The following is a 22,425-nucleotide window of genomic DNA, read 5'->3' as shown; positions in this document are numbered from 1 at the left end:
CGACTGAGCCACCCAGACGCCCCTTTGGTTATTTCTTTTAGATAAACTGCTAAGTGTGAAATTTCTGGGTCAAGTAGCATTTCATATCTTTTTAAGTTTTTGATGCATTATTTGCTAAGGTGCTCTCCAGAGGATTGTGCCAATTTTACTCTTTCTGTGGTAACATCTTAAAGTTTCCTTTTAAAAGAAACTCCATTTAAAGCTGTGCCATTACTTTTCTCAGGATCCTATCTGGTCCACCAGGTATAGCAGACTCAATTCAACTCTTAACCTCAAGGTTATATTTAGAGTTATGGAAATGCTTCTCTGGATCAGTAATGCTGCAAATGAGACAGTATAAGCAATATAATCTGACAGTGGATTAGAATGCGTTCCTGTCTTGTGCCTGCTGTGTGCAAGCATTCTGCTTTATCCTGGATAACAATCAGACAAAGGGAAAGGGGGCAGGGAGGAAGAAAGATAGAAAGAGAGAGAGAAGGAGGGAGGAAGGAAGGAAACCTCCCTCTCTTATTTGGATTGATTGGGCACTCACGATATGTTAGGCACTGAACCGAACATGCATGAGATATGAGTCCTGCCCTCTGCCTTATAATTCTGTGCACCACGATTCATAAGGCATAACATGACCATGGGCTTCTGGGCCGTATGGGGCAGGCAGACTACAGGATACCTGTGCCCCACATTTGCAGGTGGATTGTGTGAATAAGTCTTAGTATCTGTGGAGCCTGGGAGAACGTGAGGTTTGGGTGTCTGTTTCAACTCTAGAATAATACCGAAAACTCAAGGGATTCCTGCAGGGATACTTTGAGATAAGTGGTAGACTAGAAATAAGTGATGGGATGAGGAGAGAAAAAAATCTCATTCCGGCTTCTCCCACTGTGTCCCCTCCAGGAGAGCCTATGCCACTGGGAGGGGGCCAGGTTCCTCCGTGTGGTAGCTTTGCGTTCCTGAGGTTTTCAGAACTGCTCAGGGAAGGGTATGGCATGGATAGAGAGACCGTTTTCTTGTGAAGACAACAGGACAATATGCAAAAATAGGCCTCTCATGAATAATCAGCAAGGCTGCTGTGGACCTGGGACATCCTGTAGTGCTGAGTACAGTGGTGCCAGTGCCGTTTGTCACACTGCAGGGAGGTGTGATGGGGGATGGGGTTGCTTGACTGAGAGTAAGAGAAGCCAGAGTTTCTATCCCACTCTCCGACAGTTTCTTGGTTAGCTCAAACTGGTGTGCGTTAGAGGCACAATTGTAACAGTGACATAAAAATTCCAAATAGCCCTTCTGAATAGATACACATTTAGAAAATGCATAATAAATGACATATAGTGAAAATGTAAACAAGCCATTTAATAACATTTTAATGCTTGATTCTGATCTCTTAATTAAAATGTGCATAAAAGAAAACAATGGTAGAACATCTGTGTGTGTTATTGGGATAGCAGGATTTATGCTGCACCCTGGGCTTTTTTGTCCGCTTCTCAGTGTGTGTGCACACATGGGAGGGTCTCCTCTTTGAGGCACAGTTCCCTGTTGGAGCCCCACGGGTTCCGTGCTCCCACCCACCATCTCTCGGCAGTGGCTCCCTCCTCTTTCTTTCCTCTTATGTTAAATACTATGGGGCTTGTCTGCTGCTGCAGTCAAACCGCTCTCAGCATTCGATCTGAAAGCCACTCTTCACCCCACCCCTATAACCTGAAACCCTGACCTAACCCTGACTCACCCTTGTTATCTCAGCAGATGTACACAGCATTACCTAATGGTTTTGGCTTCAGTGCATAATCTCAAAGAGCTCTGGGGAGAGCATGGCCCTTTGTATCTGTGACCTTACCACAGTTATTACCCAGCTGGACACTATGTGGTTTAGATGTTAAAGACAGAATTTCTACTCACCCCTGGTGGTGATTGTTTAAAAGTTGTTATTCATCTGGGGGATGGATCTCCGAGCTTCATTTGGGCCAATAGTTAAGTGAGAGTAGCCGCATCACAAAAGTTGGGGGGGCTTACTAAGTGCTTTAAGATCCTCCAGTGAAAATGTTACACTATGAGATGCTTTCATTTCTGTCATTACTTGGAACACACCTGATCACCAAAAAGTTGGCCTTTGATTAAACAAGCATAAAAAGTACCTTACTTCTTCTTTTACTCCCAAAAGAATTGTGTATCATTTATACAATGGAAAGACACAGCCAAAAGGTCTTCTTAAACATATAATAATTAATATTTAATGGCCTCCTTTATGAGGAGGACATTGCTGTGGGACTATCTCTAATCCTCACAATGTTCCTACAAAATGAGTGGTTTTATTCTTCATTCCACAGGTAATGAAACTGAGATTCAGATCCATTTAAGTGATGCGCCTAAATCTATATTGTTAATCAGTGGAAGACTTGGGATTAAAATTCAAGTCAGTCTCTCTCTCTCTATCAAGGCCATAATCCTACCATAGTATCAGGCCCTTTCAATGCTAGCTCCCATTTCCTGGAGATAGTAACTAGATCGAGTTCTGAAAGAGTTAAGTCAAATGCACCCTGTTTGTGACAAATGTCTGAAACTTGTTTTTATAACTTGGATTTAATTCACAAATAAAGAGTAATTATCAATATGTCACAGATGAAGAGCTGCATGTATGGATCAGTGCAATTTCTGTTCCTTGGCTTATGGATGCAGTATGCCCCAGGGAGTTTCACAAACCCACATGGCATCTCCTGGTGCTGGGTTCTATGTAAGCTGAACAACGTGTAAAACTCCTGTGTGTTGGGATAACTCACAACTGGTTACTATCTGAGGAAATCTGTATGAAATTACCATAGACATGTTTTCTTTTCTGAATTTGTTCTTAACACTTCACTGGGAGTGAAATACCATTTTTTGGTACTGGCTTTGGATTTTTTGATAAGATGTTTATTTTTGGAAGTGTTGTCCCAAGAGTAGAAGAGGGGGTGCAGTTCTTTCTTCCCTTTGCTACCCTCCTTTTGCCTTCTTGTGCCTCTATATCCCACCTGATTCAATTTTATCAGTTTGACATATCTTTTGATGGAGAAGACATACAATGTTCATAGGCTAGAAGTCATTAAGACTTTAAATCACATAAGACTACCCTTGGGGTGATTTGGGGGGCCTGAATTTTACATGTTTCAGTTTTCTATTAGAGGGTTTGCACTAGAACTCACACCTGTTCCACTCCCCTTTATTTTTTTCTCAGTCTGAGAGGACCTCTGCTTTAGGCTTATTATATACCCTGAAACAGATTTATATCATGCTTAGGCTGTGGTACTGGGGTGGGGGTGGGTCATAAAGGCATTCAGATGTGTATTAAGGGAAAACATCATGATCTAGTGGGAACAACACAGGGTGTGGAGTATCATAGGAGCTCAGCTTCTTTGCTTCCTAGCTGTGTAGCTTTGAGTGAGTTATGTAGTAGTCAGGCCTCAGATGTTTTATCTGTAAAATGGACATGAACAAGAATACCTACTTTGTAGAGCTATTGTGCAGACTAAATGATATAGCACATTTATAACATTTGGAAGCAGGCCTGACTCGGGTTGAATGTTTGTTGGCTACTTACATTTCATGCAGCAAAGAAAGGGGAAAATAGGAAAAGAGTGGAAATTAGAAGGTGATAATTGGGTTTCAGGTCAGCATAGTAGAGCATTTATCTAGAGAAGGCAGAGTCCTGGGTTCTGCTTCCAGGTCTGCCGCTAGAAAGCCGTCAGACCTTCTCTCTTAACCTCTCAGTGTCTCTGTTTCCTCATCTTAAAATGAGTAAGTCAGAATGCATGATCTCTATTTAGCTATATAGTTTCACTTTCTGAAGATTTTTCTCCTTCCCAGGGTAGTCTGTGGCTGTCACTCCTGAGTGTGTAAGTCTCAAAGGCCAACAGCCAAGTATCAAAGACAGGCCTATTGTTAACATACGCTTTTCCCTGTACAACTATGTTTACATGTACATTTATGTTCTTGGTATATTTGTCATGTGTCTGAGTATTTATGCACCTGCATGCTTGTTGAAATAAGCACACTAGCATACATTCATACATTTTTGTGGGTATGTGTGTTTATATATAACCTATATATATACAGTATGTGTGTATATATATAAATATATGTCTGTGTGTATGAGAAACAGATGCACTGTAGGCAGATAAAGCAGATAAATATAGATCCAAATAGAAGCAAAGCACATAAATATAGATGTTATATAGAGTGAAAGCAAGCAGATCAGCACCATTTCATTATTGCTTGAAGTCTTTGTAATAAAAGAGTTGAAAATCAGTAAGTGACATTGAAATTATTGATTGAATGACACTGTCAGATCAGAAGGCATGGTGTAAGGTAAGAAAATAACCTGTCTTTCAACTTTGAGGAGCAATTAGCAGGAAGATTTGTTACTTTTAATTATTTGATTTATGAAAGTTTTTAGATGGTATGTAGTGTGATGTTTTCTTAAGAGTACAGATATGTCACCTTTCCTAAAAATACTACCAGACAACAAGAAACAATACACAGGGAAAGAACACCTATTCCAGTCCTGAGAAAGGACTTGACGAAGGTGACAAGATCCCTTTTGTTTGCAGGCTGTGACTGGCAGCCCCTTCCCGTTCCTAGGTTCCTACAGACAAGTTGGTTTTATTCTACATTGTTTCTCACAAGCCCTTTGAAGTCTGTAAGGAAACTCACCTAAGGGAGATATTTGAAGCACAAGGCCAAAGTCACCATTGTTGAGTTATTTTTGTGGGTACGCTTGCAATTGTGTTTAGTGAGTGTGTTGTGTGAGTAAAACTGGGCTGTCCCATCTGTTACTTTCATGTCACTGTTTTTACCAGTCAAAATAATTGTTTGTGAGTTTTTGCTTTATTTTGTTTTGTTTTAGCGGAGAGGGTATTGTGAGTTATTTTTAGCAGGTTTGAGTTAACTGTGTAATTTTTTTTAACGTTGCAAGTTATTATCTTGGTCATGCATTTAAATACTATTTGAAAATAAGGAGGGCCTCCTATTTTCTCTCAAATCTCATCTGTTTCCTTAAACAGATCTCATCTCTTCTTCGGCTTTGTTGTTAAGACCATGCAGAGAAGCTAACATTTGAAGAAAGTCCTTGAAGTTGTGCAGATACGAATCTTGCTTTTGCCTGAGCAAAACTGTCAATGTCGTTGTTGTTTCTTTTTCTGTTGTTTAGTTTACTGTAGCTTTTCCTTATAAGGATGAGAAAAGAAGGCCAGGAAGATACTCTAGTTCTCTCCTGTTTCGTGCTTCTGCTAAGCCAGAAGTTAGTATTTCTTCCTTCCTGCTCCCAATCAAATTTAGACTTAAGGCAGACAAGGAGGAAAGGACAAAGCAAAGGATGTATTAAAAGTTGAGGAATAAATGTGTGCTGCCGAAAGAATTATTAATTCATCCTTTCAAATCTGTTTGGCTACAATTACTTTGTTGTAAAGTTCTTCACCAAACTAGGATTTTAAAAACATATTTGAAACATGTCCCCGGGGGCTTGAGAATAGTACGTCTCATACACGCGCGCACACACACACACACACACACACACTCTTCTTTCTTTGTTCTTTCCTTTTCTCCTGCCTTAACATATTTATTGTTTAGCTTTTGACAAGTACTGTATATAGTAAATTACCAGAAATTTTGGCAAGGGAAAAAATTATATACACACACACAAATCATATATACCCATATACACACATACACACAGTCATTAAATTGTTATGTATTAATCATCTGATTTGATATGAATTATATTTTTTAAACTATTATCTAGTTATTTAGTATAAATCTTTAAAGAGATTTTATAAACACTCAAATGTCTGATTTAAAGGTTCCCAGGAAATTGTGCATTTTCTTATCTATGACAAAAAAAAAAAAGCATTTTCCAAATATACATTTAAAAAACAGGGATTTATTGGAACCAAGAGCAAAGCAAGAACCTGTTTCTTTTTAGGAGTCATTTACCCTTCCCACCTCCTACTTGGAGCTTGTGGTGGCTCTCATCATTGGCTTTGTGGTGTTTTACAGTGTACCTGTGGGCCTGGAAGTCAAACAGGTCCTGATCCTCACCTGCACAACTTTTTAATTGGCTGTGTCCTTAAGCAGGTTAGCTGACAACCCTGCGACTAGGTTGCTAATCTCTGAAACTTAAGCCAATCTTACTTACTTAGGGGGGGGGGGGGGGTTGTTGCATTAAATGGAATAATGTTAATGAAGTACATGGCATGTAATATGTGCTAAGTAAATGCTAGTTTCCTCCTGGCCTATTAATTTTAATGTGAGTCTGTGACTTCCTCCTCCTGTCCCTCGTCACCACTGTGAGCATCTTTCTGCAGCCATTAAACACCAGAGCCAATGCCAGAGAAATAGGAGCAATGGGTTTAAAAAAATTATTGATTATGCAATACCCACCCTGAAAATGGGCATATAAGGAAACCATCAAAATTCCTGCCTCCTATAATTGTAAGTTTTTCTAGTTAGCAAATAGAGCAAAAGACTTTTCAACACAGCGTTGCCAAAATCCTATTCAGATCGATAGAACAGAATGAAATATCTATCCGAGTGATGTACATTAAACCTTTTAAAACAATAGGACACCCTTTTATTTTATTGCTCACTCATATACCAGGCTAATGTCCTTCGTCCCACAGTGGATGTTGTTCACCTCAGCTCACTGTACGTTTAGACTCCTTAATTAGCACCTACTCTTTTTTGGGAAAGGTATGTGGTCAGAATCCAATGTTGAAATTTCTGAATAGTTGCTTTATGTTTTCTCTTTTAAGGAATAGGGAGGGAAAAAAAACTTCCCAATCTAAGATATTTGGAGCTATGTTTCAGCCTAGAGCTGATCATTTTAGCTGATCGTTTGTAAACCCCATAAGAGTTAACATTTATAAAGGAAACAATGACACAATCTTAATTACAATGATTCTGGCAGCAACATTCCTGTTATCCAGGGACTCTTTTTCTCGAAAAAGTCCAAGTTTTCTTTTAACCTCCTCAGACTTCACTTTCTGTGTAGCTGCAATTTTGATATGCAACTCTTTCTGACTTTTTTTTTTTTTTTTTTTGGAATTGAGAGAGTTTGGCCAGTATCATGAAGCCACTAGGATTTCTCCCGACCTGCTCCTGCTATGCCATAATTAGTCCCAAAATAATTGTGTCTGTGGAATGGAAAGAAAGAAAAGGGAAAAGAAAGGTGACCTGGTGTAGTGGAAAATGAGTGGTCTGGAGATTTCTTGTGACAGGAGGCTCCAGTCTCATCGACGATGCAGGTCTCTACAGCTGTAACATCCTATGACAGACCCTACAAGTTGCCAGTGTCCTGTTGCACATTTTATTTTTTAATTTGAATATATACCAAAGATATATTTATTGTATATTGTTAAATTTAAAATTTCTCTTCCTTTATGATTTCTGAGGCTCTCAAAGCACATCAACAAAATAATGATGTTTATGAGGAAGAGTAACAAATAAAAGTTGGTTCTTCAGATGCAACGTGAGAGAAAGGAAAGCATTTGAGGTCAGGAATGGGCATGAATGAGCTAGAAACAGTTAAAAGTGACTATAATCAAAGATCCAAAAAATAAAAGGAAGACGGGAAAGAGGAGAAACGACTAAAAATAAAAAATGAAGTATAAAATAGTTTTAAGGTGAACATTGTTACATAATGTAAGGATTCCTTATCAAAGAATCATTTCAAATCTTTCTCTATGGCATTTAAAATAAGACACGTCCTGAAACTAATATTACACTATATGTAAACTAACTGGAATTTAAGTTAAAACTTTTAAAAAAGAAAGAACGGGCTAAAAATAAATAACTAAAAATAAAATAAAGTAAGATTCCATTTATACAACATTAACCTCTTCTATGCTGTGGGGAAGTGAACTGTGAGCTTTAGACACTAGTCCCAGCTTTATCTCAAAATATATGTCCCTGAGAAAATTACCTCTCAAACCTCAGAATCTTCATAAATGAAATAAGTGGTCCAGCAAGTTCTCATTCATATTTTAGAATCCGTGAAATGAGATGGCACATGGGATGGTCTTGTCAACATACTGCCCGAATGCTTATTTAAGGGAGTTGCTGAATTTGAGGAGATTATATCATTGACCGAAGTTAAAAACAAAAAAAACAACAACAACAAAAAAAACTTTTTGAAGGTTTTGACTGAAATGTTGCCTCATCCCAGATGGACTAGCAGGTAGCCCCGCTCTCTAAAAAGTACCGCGGCTGCCACTGCCAAACACACTTTTAGTTGAATCTTCAACTGGAATTTCTGAGAGAATGCCCATGCAACTTTTCCTCTAAAGGTCTCATTCTCCAATTAGCTGAAAGATGGCATTTCTGACTTTGTAATCCAGAATTTTTGTTCATATAAAACTCCTGTTTAACCAAGAAAATGGAATTCAATACATTCTTGGTTGCCCTGCTATTAATTTAAATTTGCATAACCTAATCAAAACTCAACCTGCCTTGCCCTTCAACAAAAAAAAAAACAAAAAAACAAAAAAACTATATTCTCTCCCATTACTAAATGGCTACATTCTTCTCAGTATTTTTTAAAAGATGAATTATGTTGATATCCCATGACTTTCCCTTTAGAATGTGTCCATGGAAATTAAAATGGACTTTTCTGTGCCCAAGACTGAAATGAAAAATAGTCCAAAAGTGCTGGTGGAAATGAACACAAAACTTCGCTGATGCTATCAGCATTATAATTTTTGTTAAGCTTTTTTCCAATAAAATGGAACTGAAGTCAACTGTCCCCAAATAACTGCCCGATTCTTGCTCTATATCAACCTTTTGTGTCTACAGATAAATGATAGAGAAATACAGCTTAAGATTGCCTGTAAATCATTGGAATATGTTTTTCTGAGGCTTTTCTGGTTACTTTGCCCACAGTGACGTGTCTCCTATAATCATTTTACTGTTTCGACAAATACTTGCTGAGCAGAGAGAGTGCGCCAAACACCGTGCTAAGTGCTCAGCATACAACCGTGTGCACACAGCTGTCAATTAATTAAAGCATCCCTGGCAAATGGATGGAGTAGGCATCTGTTTAATATTGAATAAGCTAAATTGGGTGGAGGAGATGATTGGACGATCAGAAATGAAACCTCAGACTCTTGTTCTTTCTTTTGGACGACCTCATGTGATTTTTCCCAGTCACCATTTACAAACCCACATTCAGAAAGGAAACCAGCTCCCTGCCTTGCCCTCAAGCTGGCTGCTAATAAAGAAAATATCTGCTTATCTTCCTCACATTAGTAGTTGTTCTCAGCCATTGGAGGGCACTCAGGTACAGGAAGGTCCCATGCCTAGCAGCAGAATCAACTTCACCCTTACTTTCCAGCCTATAATTTGGGAGCTCACTGTACAGCAGGGGAAACACTGAGGACTAGGAATGTCTACCATCATCCTGATCAAAAGTTATATTTTGAGTGCTCTCCATAGGCATAATATAAGAAATTATTTAAATTTATTTTTCAAGTATTGTTCATGAGTTTAGAATCTTTTCTCGTTCTGCCCATTTCTCTTTGACATTCCTGTCTTAGGCAGTTCTGTGGAGCCAAATAATTTGTGGCATATCTTCTTCCAGAGTAAAATAGTGACCTATTCAAAGATTTCTAAATGCATCCTTTATGCAGTTTTCAAAGGAGATGGGTAGAGTGGGACATATTTCTCTTTGCCCCATGTGTCTTTCAAATAATATCAGTGACTAGGTAAACCAGTCGGACCATCGCATTGGCTATCATAGATACAGATTCCCAAATGCACAGAGAGAATCATAAATAAGTGCATACGGAGAAGTCTGACAGTTTAGTGGAATTGCTTTCAAGTCATTTGACACATTAGTACTTTCAGACATTCACCTGTCAGTGATCCTCATTAGAAATAAGATTGGAATATTGGGGTCACTAGCTCAAAGTCCTTTTTTCTGAGACCTGAACAACAACCAAAAGAGCTAGAGGGAATAAGCATGAAACTATTCTGGACATTAGAACTGTTTCTCTAAATGAGCTCTTTCTCTCTTTCCTCTGTTCCTCTTTTTTACCCTCCCCTTTCCCTCCTTTCCTTTTCCTCCCTCCCCCTCTCGTTCCTTTCTTTTGAGTGCTATGAATTCATTAGATGGCATAGTGTAAATCAATAGTAAACGCTAACCGCCTACTCTGTACTCAGTTACGCAACATCACATAACCGGTACACAGAGACAAAAAGGGAAAAAGCACACACAGCCTTTACATTCAAAAGCTCTTGCATAATTTTACTTTTCCACAGCCAAAAAGAAAAAAAAAGGAAATAACAGATGGGGAAACTTACAGTTTTTTTTCCCTTTTCTCAGACTGTTGAGGAGGGAGTTAGTTAACATCCGTGGCCATTTCTAGTTGCCCTAGGCTGCAGCAAAACATCCCATAATTGTCAGTGCCTCAAATGGCTTTAAACAGGATTTTGTGACCCACCATGATGTGGTAAATTTTCCAAGTAATATAAGACTGAAATTATTCTGAGGTGTTTAATGCTGACTTGGTTTTTACTTGTTTTGTGAAAAATCAACAACATTTAAAGTATGAAATGAATTTTAAAATAGAGGATAAGGAAGACGGCTGTGTGTGTGTGTGTGTGTGTGTGTGTGTGTGTGTGTGTTTGTGTGTGTTTTCATTTGAAAAGTATCCTGATGTAATATTTATGTAAAAAGCCAGTTATATAAACCCTGTCTTTCTCGTGTCTTTTACTTTGGGGGCTGTATAAAGCTCTCATGTTTTTTTCTCATGACAAACTGCATTCAAACTCCAAAGTCTTAATGAAAACGAAAACATCTAGATGCTATAGCACACACTTAATTCAAATTCCGTATAGAATTTATCCCCTAAACAACAGTTCCACTTAAAAACTGGCAGTTTCTGGAATTTTCCTTTTGAACTTTCTGTCACACCATTCCCTGGAACACCTTTGGGTCCATTGCACCACCTTTATGTCTCCTAGTCCCTTTGTAGCCCTTCACTCCTTTCCTACACCCCCGTGTTTTCACTAGAATAACTCCCTTCCCAGCATGAGTGGGAACTCGGTGAGATTTGTGTGAAGTTTATCAGTCTTCCTTCCCTGTTACAATATTTTATTTCATTTAATGGACTCGTGTCCTCTGGGAATCAGACATACACCTGATGAGGGAGGTTGGAGGACTTGTTGATTTTGTTTTATTCTTCCTTTTGAGTTTCTGCCTATTGAATAGTTATAAAATGGATGCCAAAATGGTAGAGAGAACCTGACTAGGCATTGTTGGGTATCTGCTAGAGGAAGGTAAGAGCAGATGTATGAGGGGTACTTCTGGTGGTAGTTCTGATCGTTCTTAATGTAATCTGTGAGAAGGTGAAAACAGTCAAGGAAGAGGGCAGACGTGAGTAGAACTCTTGAGGCACTTCACCTCCTTGTATTTGAGGTCAATAACATTGCTGTAGGTCATACTTTCCTTCTGGATGGAAAAGGCAGATGAAATGGTTCATTTGATTTTACTGAAGGTAAGAGATGAGTGTTCCTTCACTTAAAAAAAAAAAGATTTAGGCTATTTCCTGGTTTGTTTACCTTTCTCTTATGTGTTAGCTATTAAATTTATGACTCCTTTTGTATGGGAAAATCTGGTGCATAAAGATAAAAATCAAAGCCAGGTGAATTTTGTCTGGTTTTTCAGGTTTCATTGCCTGAATTTGTCTCTCTTGCAACAACCGAGTGATCAAGAGACTTGGGATTATCATGTCTCTGCATCTCTGATGATGGGGGCATCTTTAATTGTCTTAATGAATCATGAGTAAGCTAGGATATATTTTTAACCATTTATAAATACACTTCCTGGTTTTTGTCTTTAAAAAAATCTATGGCTCAGGTAGATTTGTTTATGGAAAAATAATGACAGTCAATCAGAATAGTCTTTCACCAGGAAAACATACTCCTATGTATATTTTTTCTAAGTGTCCCTCTACATGTGTTATAGCTGAGTTTAGATTCCAGTATACAATTCGGTTTGTATATACCTGCATCATGTAAAATACCATACTTTATAATACAATTTGAACATGATTATTCCTCAGTAACCAGCGCTCTGTAACACTCTGTATGCAGGGAACGATTTAAAAGACAACTTAGAACTCATCGATGAGCATTTTCTTGGTTGTCAAAATAGTTGGAAGCATGTATCATAAAAGAAATAGAGGAAACTGTGTTGAAGTAAAATATCTTTGAACTTTTTTTCTGCCTGTTTCTCAGAATAGTTTTCCATTTTCATCTCGGTGGGTTTTTACACTCTCTGGACCATACTTAGGGCAGAATTGACCTTCCAGCGTCCAATGGCTGCCAACTAATTCCATTCAGCCTTCATTTTCAGTTGTAACCAGGGCCCTGGAAACAGGCCACTTCTAGTTTTTCTTTTGTAATATGGGATCCAGGCTAAGAAGGGCTAGCAGGCCTACACCTTATGTTCCCAGGACATGCGAGAAGCTAGGGAGAGTTTTAAACATTTTCTCATTTTTCAGAAGTCCTTCAGAACACTTTCAACCTAACTTCTCCTTGCTGTTGGCATCAGTAATAGATATTTTTAAATGCTGTGACAAGACCCTTAGCCACTGATTTACCTTTCCAAACAGAATTACTCTAGTTGTGCATATAGTAGCATATAGTAGCCCCTTCATAAATATTTTACCACGTTTTTATGAGCTGATGAGGGACCTGCTATGGCACTTTCCTCCCAGTGCTTATGCAGGTGAGCAGTAAGCCACGAGAGGAGTAAGGGATAAGATGAAGTCAGATGCAGCACTCAAGTCCCAGCAATGGACAGATCACCCCATTTTATAAGAAACCCCTTATTATCCTGCCTCTGTCTTTATAAAAGTAGCAAATTGCAGAAGGCAATTTTGTGTACTTCCTAGAAGTCCTTTTCATTGGTCAGTGCTGCGAACAGTGGGTCATTTAAAAAAACATAATTTTTGGCAAGCTACTTTGGTGGTTCTCATTAAGTTTCATATGCAGATGTGTCAGGAACTTAGGAAATTCTGGGTCTCAAACATATTCCTCTTGCACTGTGCTACAGGGTCCTTTGAATCTTGGCTTTTCTCATTTTCCCTGGACAATTATTTTTTAGATTTCTTTTATTTATATAAGTCTTGGGATGATGAATATAGACAAATTTATATAGTTTTTCTTTTACGTAGTTTCATTACTTTTAGTTACAATAATTCCAGATCTTTCTAAATCTATGTTGGCTTCAGTTAGTTATGCTGGTTATTTTCAAGGCGTCATTCTGGTGGTGATATTGGGGGTGGGAGGTGATCTCTGATAAACCATCTATGGCTTCTAAATTATAAAAGCAGAGAAAAAAACAAGCATGTGGAATTATTGATAGACTGCTGCTTGTTAGGCAAGCAGTTTTTAAAATGCAGATTATATAATATTGGGGGATTTCGTTGCTCCACAGTAGAAGCTTTTTAAATGTTAATTTGGGGTTTGTTTTGTTGCTCTGTGACTTAGCATAAAAGGTTTTGGTTTTAAAAGGTTTCAGTTGACTCGTTCCATTTGTCTTACAGGACTTGGAATATAATACTATACATTTATTTATGCTCATGAAGGAGAATAAGGCCAGTAACTCACAACTCATGAAACCAGGGGGTAAATAATCCATAACTTGCTCTCCCACCACTGCCACAATATTTATATCCAGAACACAAGTAACAAGCAACCAAAAACAAGAAGAAACCAGTTTGTTTTTATTTACAAAATGTTTAATCAAAAGTACAGTAAAGTTCAAATGGAGCTGCAAATCCTGGTGGTTCACAATGGTTTGATTTATTTTTTCAAACAGACCATGGATAATTAACCATAAAACATAACTTTCCCAATACAAGTTACAGTGAATTTGCAGAAATGGGCAGCAAGTCTTCCACAACTAGTTGCAACTGGCTGGAGCCCTTCAAGCTGAACATGCAGACCGTTGCAGGCGTCACCTTCTCAGCACACCCTTGTATGTTCCTTCCAAAAGGAAGCATCCTTTACTCTTCATACAGTGTCACCGAGGCACTGTCCCAATGTGATAGGCGAATGGGTTATTTTACATGATCACCGTGTTGTCATACATTTATTAAATACCCAGGGTTGACCGTATTCTTTTCATTTCAGAATGTTTCACCATCACTAACTGGATATTTCTCACAACATTGCTGTCTGGTAAGTAACTTTCATTATTTCTAAATGACAATCTAGAATATTGTGGTGCAAAGAAGTCAAGTACACTTCTGCCAGCCTCTGAAAGAATTCAACCTGAAGGCTGTGGTGTGTCCACCACCTCCAAGTACTATTTGAACAGAACGTATTTTGACATTGGTGAACAGTACATATTTTATATCCAGTTTGTTCATTTGAAATACCATCATTTAGAATAAGACATGTGATCCCAAGAACCTACGATCACAGATTTCAACGAACATTTCACAATGATTTTGCTACGCAGAGGTGGAAGCATTCAAAGGCCTTGTTTGTCAGGCTCTCTGGAGATATATATTTCCAAAGGAGACGCCTCAATGGACGTCTCCATGTGGATATTTTCCATGTGGAACATCGGACGCTTTGGCATTAAACAAACAAACACAGAACCTTCTAAACACATTTTGTGATGCTTTCAACTACTTATTATTATTCTATGATAGGCGAAACATTTGAAATGCATTCACTTCATTTGATCCAATCTGAAAATCAGACCTGATTGCTCTTGTGCACACCCACAAACGGAAGAGGAAAAATGTCCTTTAGGAGCATGAATATGGATAGCCACCTCTTTAATGAATTAACAGGGCCAAGACCAGAGCTGCAAATGAGCCTCGCTTTGAAAACTTTGAGGTCTACATGTCTTTTAGTGGAAATTTGTGAAGTTTCGGGAAGGTTGGGACTGTGGCCTTCTTGATTTCTTGAGATGTCAGTGGCTGAGAGGAAGAGTGCAGGTCAGGACTGAGGGTATATTCGCAGAGCATCATCAAGTCAGAAAGAGCATAAAAGCTGAATTTGTAGAGGTTGGCCTGCCCTGAAATGAGAGGGAGGAAGACGAAAGGGGGTGACTTGCTTGGCATCTGATGAGACTCTGTCTGGCTCCAGCCAGGCCGAGTTAGTCATGAACATCATATTCATCCAAACTTTTAAAAGTTACACTCTTGACTTCACTTTATATGAATGTGCATAAAATGGGGAAAAAAATCTCTTGGGGCAATAAAGATAGCTTTCTAACAGGGACTTTCTGTATCCATGGCACATAATCCATAGCTGTCGCTGTATTTTTGTTCCTAATTCTGTCGCACATCTACCTCTGAACATATCCATCTCACCAGCGAAGGCCTCAAGCCTTTAGGATTGTAACTACCCCCACCACCCCATGTGCATTCCCACGCTTTATTTGTTACACTGACTAAAAAGAAACGCGCATATCAGTGTGAGCGGCCTGAGTCCAGGGACAGGCTTATTTGGTAACTTTAATTTGTTGCTCCCATTGCTTTCATGGCTAAAGGATCTCATCACAAAATGGCCTGAATTTCACACTCTTTCTGGCTTGCAGAGAAGCGGGTTCCTCCCCTATTTCTGTCCAACACACAGAAAGCTCTTTATGTTTCTATGATCAGATAAAATCTGTATTGACGTTTCTTTTCCTGTGGGTGTATTTCGCTTCTAGGTATGAAGATTTAAAGTATCTGGGCAAAGCTGTGTGTTTGCAGTTTCTCTGTTTTTAGTGAAAAGCTCCCTGGGAAAGGAGAGCACATCTTATGCAGTAATGAATAAATATTTATTTTCATTTTAAAATGATACATGTTCATTAAAAATAATTTGGAAAAACACATAGGAGTAAAATGAAGAAAAATACAAGTAATTATTTCTATAATTTAAATCCAATCATTAGTAACCATTTGATGTATTTCTTTACTCTCATTTTTTCCCTGAGGATATATATATTTTTAAAAACATGCTGTAAACGTACTTTCTACAGAATTTCAAAATTTAACCTAAGAATTTTACATGTAATTACATGGTTCTTATAAATGTCATTTTACGAATGTGTGTGTGTGTATGTGTGTGTGTGTGTATATACATATATATATATATATATATATATATATATATATATTCATTCCTGAAGAGGAATTGCTTATTTAACCTAAGTGTCCGACAAGAGCATTTTGGGTGTTTTGTTTTACTTTTCACATTTCCACAATATCTTGCATACAAAGAGTAGATGAATCAATCAAAATCAATCAATAATGAATAAAAGAATGAAAGTTTAAATCAGTATATATTTTTGAATTTTTTATCATGAAAACTTTCAAATACATGAATGTAGAGATTACTATAGTGAACTCCCATGTACCCATCACTTAGCTTGCACAATGATGAGCTCATGGCCTGCCATTTTCCCATTCTACTATCATGTTACTTTGAAGCAAACCCCAGACATCACAGCATTTAGTCCATAAATATGTTGGGCCCACAAGGACATTTTCATATGTTAATGTTATAAATATTGAGGTAAATAGTTCTAATCATTATATATTGGAGTATTTTTCTTCTGAGTATACTGCCATTATGTTTCCTAAAATGTAACAATTGATTAGAAAATCTCAGCAGAGTGTTTCGTAATATTCTTAGATGCATCTGTAAGCCAAAGCGCAATTTGGTTGACTAGAGAGACATTTCACACATTTGGCTAGGTTTCATGGGGGAACTTTTCTTTGACATTTTTTTTCACTTGCCTCAAACTTAGGATGATAATTTGCTGCTAGTTCTGTATAGCATTAGTTAGACTCATGACGGGATATACACTGTGTTATATACAATTCTGTATCTGAGGTGAAAGGAAAACATAGTGCTCTGACTAGAAGTCCAGCATGGTTACAGCCAACCCATAGTGGATCAATGTGGCCAACCTACTTAAACCAGACCTAACACTGGATTTAAAACTTTCGGGTTTTTTAAAGATATATTGGCAGAAAGGAAAGGTTTCGTCCTAAGAAGGCATTTACAAAGTCTGAAAAGGGAAGAATTATATATTAATAGTCTGAATAATTAAAAAAAAGAAAAGCACTGTGTTTGGGGAAGTGAGGGTCAAAGGAGATGGTTCATTGTATAAAAAAGGGCACTCCCTATGTTGCTTATATGTATTGTTCTAGTTTACTCTAAGAATGTTTAAAGAATCTAGTTTTCTTTTGCTAGACTAGATCCTTTACACACAGAGCTCCACAGATGATGAGGGCTCTGGGCAAATTAGGCTCTCCATAGAGAACCTATAGTTAGGGTTTAGTCCTGCTCGCCGTCTTTGAATTGCAGTCAGTGACGGTTCAGTAGCAGTGTGTTGTCCAAAAGGTGTATTCCACTCATCAGAAATTCAGGATGTGAGTAACTATGTAACATACTGCATCAGTATAAACTGGATTTATGTGTTACTCAGGTCTATTTAATCTTAGGAGCACATTTTCCATTGGCCTCGAAAGTGAGTAGCTAGAATATTGATGTGCATAACCCTTGGGGAAGAAAAAAAAAAAGAGCTTCTCCAACTACACTAAATCTCTAGAAAAATATGATGGCTTACAGTATGGACACATACAAAGTATTTTCAGCCAAAGTTGGTAGAGGAAAGCACATTTGAAAAAAAAAGAAAGAAAAGAAAAGAAAAGAAATAACATAAGCAATAAACTATCCCAAGCAAACAGAATGCATCTGTAAAATTTGCCACACTGGATGGTGTAAACAATGCAAACTTTTTTCTTTCCATTTCATTTTTCCCCTCGGTCTTCTGATCCTCTCTATTTCTCCTTTACCCTGATCTGACATTACTACCATTAAAATGTCCTCAAAAGGTCAGGAAACAATCTGATAGCTTGGCATTGAGCCAGGCATTCTAAGGAAAGATAGGTAGGAACTAGCCACTATTTTAAAGCTGCAAAGACATTTTACCATACCCCATAACACCCATATTGTAAAACAGCTAACTTTTTCATCATTATTTTTAAGATTGATATTAACAACAAGACAAGTGAAATAAAGGCATAAGTCTTCACTTCTTCCTGCATCCTTTTCTTATGTGTGTTAATTATATAGCTCATGTCATATAAACCAGAATATAAACTGCCTTTTAAAGATAAGAATAAGTTTGCCCTTGGTTCTCTCTAGCTAATGTATTATACACTGCACCCAAGTGAACCATCAATGCCTCATTCTGATAATAACTATAATAATAATTATTATTATTAATGATAGTGTTTGCTTCTTGATATGTGTATGAGGTTTCCTTATGCTTGGCCTTTGGGTCTGGTGTTTGTTCAATTGTTGTTACATTTGTGACTGTATGTACCCTGAAGCTATAAAACAGCATTTCTTGGAATAAAGTAGTACTCCGTATCCTCTACACCTTTCCCCCTATGTAAGTTCAGAATCATTGGTGGATGATTCTGCTTGTATAGGGCAGAGAATCCTTTGCAAATGCCTGCATCAAGCCAGGATTTTCATTTTAGACCAAAGACACAGATAGTTGCAAAAGGAAAAAAAGCAGTTTATTTATATCATCAGATCCATGTTTCCCGAAGTTGGTGTATTTTCTGGATAAACTTTATTGGATATGTAATACATCATCATGTGCAATTACCATAAGGACGAATTATGACATTCTCTGAGTGAGATATTGGGTGATCCTGCTTTACCTGGAGTGATGAGGGAAGATTGAATACCCCATTCAAGACAGACATTCAAGATGATTTTGCAGCCAGCACAGTCACTTTACATTGGAAATGCTGAAGACAAGGCTTAACTTTCTCTTCCTTCATTAGAAATTACTCAAAGCCTGTGATATAAACAACATACTTTGGAGATGGTCTTCTCTTTGGGGGACTGCTCCATTTGCAAACCGTGCTAGGGTCCACAGGGAATTGGTTCTGTGTGTTCTGTCCTCTTGTGTGAAATATTCTTAACATGCTGTTGATATATACTTTTTGGCCAAAAGTAATTTACTTTTTGGTTTTTGATGACCACTCTGTGAATCAACCTAATGTATTTGTGATGTGGGGAACTGTAACCTCTGAACACTCAGTTTAAAGACTTTTATAATGAATTATTTAAGGACATTTTAGCCCTTAACTGTTTCTCTGTCCACAAACAAGTTGATTGGTTAATCATGTCTTGTTTATTTTTATTGTTGTTGTGGTACACGTTGTACCTAAAACAGGAACGAGGCTATTTGTAAGAGCTAATTATAATGGCAAAATTGTACTTTCTCTAACTGTTCTCTAATTTTCTAATGTTTCATTATATCAAGACCTGCACTCTAAGAAGTATGTTTCAGTTTTGCTAGGGAAATGACAGAAGAGAAAGATAAATCCAGTTCTATAAAGTGATGTCAAGCATAATTTAGCACAACTACCAATATCAATAGTTCATTCAAGCCCTAGTCCTCCACTCCTGGAGGACTTTGATTTCTGGCCATCCTTTGATAAAGATCCAGAGCAAGGAAGAAACAGAGACTAATTTTGAGACTCTTGGAGGTCTATCTTTTAGGAGGAAATGATGGTTCTAGCGGATTCTTAGGAGCCCAAGTTACTTCTGACATGGCTTCTATAGCTCTTGTTGGAATCAGAACTCACAGTTTTCTGTAGATAGAATAAAAAACCCAGAGGCTGTGTCCTTAAGACATTCTCCATGCCATTCTTTGAACAAACTTTTGCTAATGCTTACTATGTGACAGGTAAATGTGAACTCACTTACCCTTTCTTCCCTCCTTCCTTCCCTCCTTCCTTCCCTCCTTCCCTCCTTCCCTCCTTCCTTCCCTCCTGCTTTCCTTCCCTCCTTCCTTCCTTTCCTCCCTCTCTCCCTCCTTCCCTCCTTCCATCACTCCTTCCTTCCTTCCTTCCTTCCTTCCTTCCTTCCTTCCTTCCCTCCCTCCTAACTCCTTTAATTTTTTTTTTTCTCATTTAAGCACGGAGAAGTTTCCTTATAGATTGCTAAGGGCCCTGTGCATATTTGCATGAAGCCAAAGATTCTGTCCCTTCTAGGAACTCTGGTTGTCAACCGGTGATCTTGCCTTTGTCTTTTCTCATAGTTCTGCCTGTGGCGCCTGTCACTAGCAGTCAAATAAGGACAATTTTACCATTCTCTCCTGCTGCTCTAATTTTTTTTAGTGCCGGTACATGAATTTGTTATTCTTTATAATTCCCTTTGAAGTTGGAAATCCAAGGGGAATCTAAAACCGACCAGATGTTTCTGCTGCTGGAGAGGGAAGAGAGTAGGATTAAGTTTAACAAAAACTTGGTCTCTAGGAAGAAAAATCATTTCAGCTGGAAATCATCTTTAAACACACTCATTTGCTACATATCTGTTCGTTAATTTACATTTACTAGTCCTTTGTAGACAATATCGCCTGTCAATTTACTCAGGAAAATTCATAAATTTTGTGAATAGACTCATGCTGTGGTTTGCTCAGGCCTACGTCCCCTTTGGAGTTTTAGCTCTTTCCATTGCTCTGCATATTCCCCTCGCGTGCTTCACAAGGAGGATTGTCTGTGACTGTTGTTGATGTTGCTGAAGGATCACCATCATGTCACATCAGGCTGAGAGGCCGGTTCTGCAAACTGTTTCAAGAGGGTGAGGTCAATGCAGCCTGCGGTTAGGGAGGGAAGGGAAGGAGATTTGCCAGAATGCTTCTCCTTTATGGAGAACTTCATCCACTTTAGGGATGTGTAGATCAAAACAAGAATAAGACTGATGAAGACCTTCAGGGGAAAAAAGGAAAGTTTTGTCGTCCCTAAGGATTCAGTTGATGTTGCAGACAGCATGAATAAACAGATTGGGAGATGAAAAATGGTAGAGAAAGTGAAGTATATGAAGGCACAAGAGAGAAAAGGGCATCTGTGCAATGACGTTTATAGGGCCTCTCTGACTGGACATCCAAAGCTTCAGGCCCCGGTACAAGTGGGAAGAGCGAATGAAAAATTAAATTAGAGGAGAGTCTCAGAAACCAATCAGAATGTTTTGGTGGTTTGCTTAGAACTTCACGAAAGCACTGGATTGCAGAGATGCATTTTTATTTGCTCACTTCCTTCTCAGTACCTGTCCTGCTGGGTCCTGGCATCACTATTAGGGTTTCCCAGGTTTCCCGAGGTTTACTAGGAGGACAGAGAGATCTGCGGATAACTACTTTACACCCCTTCCTTTGCTCCGTGGATTAAACGTTTGGAAACATCTTCCACACCTCATGAGGGAGGAATACTCACAACCCATAGTTTCTATTGCCCCAGCCTATCTTCATTTTAAATAGAAAGTCTGAATCCTCAGTAATTATATTAAGCTTCTTAAGCAGCACATATCAATTGCATATACCATTTTAAGCATTTTTTTCAGCCTCTCAAAAGAGAGTAGGGGAAGAGACAGAGAGAAATCACTTAGCAGCTGATTCACTTATTTTAAGCAGCTTTCCCCATTTTAAAATATAAAAAATTCAGGTCCTGGAACATTGGGTGATTTGAATGTTCTGTAAGGATTTGAAAAAAGATTTTTAAAATATCATATGTTCTACATTCAGGGACCCGGATTTTCAATTTAGTTCTAAAAGGAAAAAACAGGTTGAAATAAGGGAGTTTCAACCTAAACAGTCTCTCTTCTTTCTTTTCATTATTATTAATGAAATAATTATCATTTATATAATATATTATTATTATTATTATTATTATTATTAGTCAAATGGTATGAAAAGCATTTATGTTGGTCTCACTGCTGTGACAGAGCTTAACCTAATAATCCAAGACTTGGAACTTGGTGTTTCAATAAAGGAAACACTGTTTGAGGTATTTTCCATTCAAACCAGCATCAAAAGTTTTTAATTAACACCATCAGAAATTAACGGACTACATGCAGGACAGGGTTCCTCCATGCCCAACTACCGGGAACAAGACAGCAAGCGGGACCCAGTGTGTGTGTTTTTGTTTTATAGTGTATTTTTATTTACTCGCTGAGGCAGAGTCTGAGCTGCACGCAGTGTGGCGGACCCACAAGAGTGAAACCTGAAAGGGCTGCTCAGCTCCAGCAGTTTCATTCTGCTCACTGATGATTGTCCTGAGTTCTTTGTGGTTGTAATTGGTTAGAAAGTTTGAAATTAGCAAGTCCTTGTCAGCCCCTGAAAGCTTTGAAATCACCAGGCTTAGTACAGCTATCAAGCCCACTGAAGCCTAATCGCCTGTTGGGTGAAGAGCCTCCGAGCAGTGGGTGCCCCGTCCTCAGGCTTTGCCCCAGTGGCACTTCCCCAGCCTCTGGAGCTCTCCGTTCTAGACGGTGGCTTTGTTGAAGCCCTTTCTTTTCCATCACTGAAGCCTCTTTGGGGATGAACAGATTATGGCCTGACTAATGGTGGGGGAAGTGAGCACAAATGGGAGA

At 38.3% G+C, this 22,425-nt stretch overlaps 1 protein-coding gene across 4 annotated transcripts in view; it reads left to right on the top strand.

Moving 5' to 3' along the window:
• The window catches only part of ZBTB20 (zinc finger and BTB domain containing 20), a 761,798-nt gene that overhangs the window by 396,164 nt on the left and 343,209 nt on the right, over positions 1-22,425 (top strand). For all 4 annotated transcript variants that reach the window (XM_042998568.1, XM_042998567.1, XM_042998569.1 and 1 more), the window contains exon 10: positions 14,155-14,202. The gene's annotated coding sequence lies outside the window, so the exon portion shown is untranslated. The remainder of the gene's footprint in view (positions 1-14,154; positions 14,203-22,425) is intronic.

Source organism: Panthera tigris, chromosome C2 (genome assembly GCF_018350195.1).
Source record: "Panthera tigris isolate Pti1 chromosome C2, P.tigris_Pti1_mat1.1, whole genome shotgun sequence".
NCBI classification, from domain to species: Eukaryota; Metazoa; Chordata; class Mammalia; order Carnivora; family Felidae; genus Panthera; species Panthera tigris.
This window is presented reverse-complemented; position numbering and strand designations above follow the sequence as displayed.